The sequence below is a fragment of the Chelmon rostratus genome, chromosome 21, assembly GCF_017976325.1.
Source record: "Chelmon rostratus isolate fCheRos1 chromosome 21, fCheRos1.pri, whole genome shotgun sequence".
In the NCBI taxonomy this organism is placed as follows: Eukaryota; Metazoa; Chordata; class Actinopteri; order Chaetodontiformes; family Chaetodontidae; genus Chelmon; species Chelmon rostratus.
This window is the reverse complement of record NC_055678.1, coordinates 19,724,909-19,728,816: the sequence shown is the minus strand read 5'-3', so window position 1 is coordinate 19,728,816 and position 3,908 is coordinate 19,724,909.

Here is a 3,908-nt window from a genome sequence, read left to right as displayed (position 1 = left end):
TTCAGCCTCGGCGTATATCAACCCCCCTCCCTCCCTCGTCGGATTTTTTGTTCTTTATAAATTTCTGCCAGCGGAGGAGGAGGGGGTCGGTGAAAGTAAAGAGGGAGACACACGCAGCGGCTTCCCTCTAAACTTACACAGCCTCTTCGGATGTAAATAAACTGTCCCCGGATCTCTCTCCCATGGTTGCATCCGTCATTTCAACCTCCTTTCCAGCGGACTCTGGATGGAGATAATGTCGGGCAGAAAAGGCTTGTTTGCCTGCGAAGTGATGGTGGTGCTGCTGGTGGCAGCGGGTAAGGATGAGGGGATGCAAATAAAAAAATAAAGCTGAGAAATGTGCAGCTGCAATGACGGATGAAGTATAATACTTATTATCTGGGCTGCACATGCAAAAGATATAAAGAAAAAGTTATTTATTATGAAATTCATCTATGCAGCAATCTGAACGTGCAACTGCTTTTTGCCGAGGTTTAGTTGCAAGGATTAAAGTTGGATTATGTTATACGGTTATTTTAAATACAAGTAATCTAACTGCTAATCAGTTTTGCAACCAGTAAAAAGGACAAATTAGACATTTGCAATGCCTTCCAGTGCAGCAGACCAAACACTAAAAAGCTAAATGCATATGTTTCTGTAAACTTGATCACTCAATAACTGACATTCAGTAAATTAACGACCTAATTCTGTCATCCGCATTTAATTTGCTTCCTTTCTCATAGGCAAAATGGTTTCCCCATGCATACATTGGTCAGTCCTCGATGGTACAGCACAGAAAAGTGCAATTGTCTTAGCTTGTCCCAGTATTTATACTATGCACGTTGGCTGCATGGTCAGTCTCTCTCATTGAGCCCACCATCAAGGAATATTCTGTCACTTGTTAAGTGTTTATTCAGCCTGTAAAAGTTCATTTGCTGCTTGAGTCTCAGTTGCATTTTTTTCTCTTATGGAACACTGAATCATTTACTGGAGGGAACGTGTTCAAAATCATCCTACAGTCTTTCTCACCACGTTTCCAACATTTTATTCACTTACAGCAGCACAGGAGCTTTTCCAGTGACCACTGCTCGACACTGATGTAACTGCCTCATACCCATTCATTATCAGTCTAATTCATGCAGGTTCATTTTAACCTCCACCTACAATGTGCATGCCAGTGTCACCTTTACTGTATACCCTCTACCAGCTTTTTCCCACAGGTTCTTTAGAGATTATTGCTTATACTGAGTGGAATAGTTCAGCCAAATATGTCATTTTTAATTGCTGCACCACTCCATCAAATGAAAACATGCAGATGTCTTGAGAACGTGTGTGCATGTTTCCCTGCAATACAGCATGACTGATGTTTTTAAACTTCATGATCTGCACAAGAATTTAGGATAAAGTTTTGGAAATCTGAAATGTGTTTGGCCACTTAGTATTCCCACTGACTAGCCGGCGGGTCAAAAGCAGTTTGTAAAAGCAGAAAACAAATGTGTTTGCTTTCGGCAGTGGGAAAGAGTAGGATTTTACAGCTGCCTCTTCGTGCAAAGGACTTACACACACTATGAAAACTGTATGACTTTGTAGAACGTTTGATTCAGGCCTTTTGAGAATGCATGTGCATCTGAATGATTAACACTTAAAACACTGTTATTATTTAACTGCATGTGGTCATTATTTGACAAAACACAGGTTTCTATCAGTGTGCTTTGTTCTTCCCAATTTTGGTTACCACAACAAATCCACTGTCTTTACTACAGGTGATATTTTTTGAACATGAACTCAGTAGATATAGTCAAAAGTAAGACTGTAATTACCTCTTACTGAAAAATGCTCCCTTAGTTGAACACGTTGAAGTTTTATGAAAACTAATTTTTTCAAATCTGTAAATCGTCTACAGCAAATGGCCTTAAGCCCCCCTAGCTCCTCTGTCCATATGTCCAGCTTTGAGAAGAAAAAAACTTTGGTTACAGACAGATTACAATTAAAAGTCTGTCTAAATTTCTCTAAGAAGAACCTCCTGTATCTTCCAGTCAGTTTTATTTTACAAGTCATCACATCCATTGATCTCCTTTATTGCTATGAAAACTTGGGATTCTGCTGCATGAAAAACATGCTTCACCCAACCAGCATCATCATTTAATAGCTGCATCAGGGAGTCGCGAAACTTGAGGACAGGACCGTGAGTTCATACATTATACCAGGAATCAAACCCTGGCAGTGGCATTCCCAGTCACAGGACCAGAACCATGGTTGGATGAACCCACTAGGGGGCCCCAGGGCAAAAATGTAAACTCTGATCCCAACTCTGCCAGTGGTCAGCATAACCTACTTTGCAGATTTTTCATACACATAAATGGTAAAGCAAAGTTATCATAACCTGTTTGTGCAGGATCTGAAAATAAAATAATATGTGTCTGTTGCTTTGACTAAACTTTACATGCCGGGGCCTCAATCATGCATGGCCCTTACTAAGGTCCCCATCATTGCAGGTGATATAATGCTTAGAATAAAAATGGAAAAAAAGGCAAGAAGGCAAAAAGACACAAGAGAAAGATAAATGAATGCACATTGAATGCAAAGGGTGGAAACATTTATTGAAGCCTCAGTAAATCACCAAAGATAAAATCACATCAGGAGACAAACGTCCTTTGAGAGTGGCTTTACTATAACACAAGTTATTAGATGCTTCCAAGTTCATCATTTTTTTACATGGTGCCCATTCCCAAAAATATGTCATTTTATGCAAATTATGACAAAAACCAATGGACATACTATGAAACTGTGGCCTTCAGGGCCCTGTGAGAGTTACCACCTCTGCCAGATCAGTAATCCAGCCTTAACCAGGAACACACATACAACTAAAAATCTAAAAATAAAGATTATGTTTATTTATTTGTATTCATTGCTTCACTTCATTACACCTACCCTGGACGGAACAAGTGAGAGCATCTACCATTTGAAGGGGCTATGAGCAGATAACATGAGCACCTGCATAATACATTGTTATCCTTCCTTTTCTTGCCAAGCTTAAGATGTTCAATTGTTGACACCGTAGTGGAGTGTATAAGGTCCCGGAAGTGATGTAGATAAATGAATGAATGAAGACATACAGTTAATTTAAATGGATTTTAAAAATCCAGAAAGGTGATTGAGGGAACAGGAAGGTGGTACTGTGCCTTTACCTTGAATACCAACCTTTTAAACATGAGAGGAAAAACAACCATACCAAAGAGGAATGATGAATTTCAGATTTCTTTGAATGAACTGGAAGGCTGATACATCTGTCTTTGGCCTACTGTAATAGCACTGTAGTTTTAGTATGCGTATGACACATCTTGAGACACATCTTCCCATTATCAAATAACAAAAATGAGAGATATTGTGAGGGAAAATGGGATTCTGTGGGTATTCCAGAACACATTATCTATTCCAATTTTCCAGAAACTCATAAGTAATCTTTCCATACAGTCCGGACCATCCATTTACACACACACAGTGTGCTGTGTTGCACCTTTTAAGCGACAGACATTACTGGCTGTTTAGCACTCAGTTTATCGTGCTTGCAAATGGAAGTAAATCGCATTACTTGCATTTGTAGTGCATTACCTGTGTATGTATGGTGCACATAATGGATGTGTGTATGTGTGTGTATGCATGTCGTTTCTTTATTATTATGTATGCGCATGCGAATAATGGTCTTTCGTGATATACAGTATAAACTGTTCTCTGTAACTGTGTGAAAGGTTTTAGATCTGCACTGATGATAATGGGAAATAAATTCAATATATTTGGTGATATGATTTGTAATGTTTTAACTTGGAAATGCTTTTATTTTATCACAGAAGTCATGTTATGTTTGAGTTTATTGCTGTGGTGGCATAAATTCCTGTCTAAATATTTATGCCCTATTTATGTTGTTATAT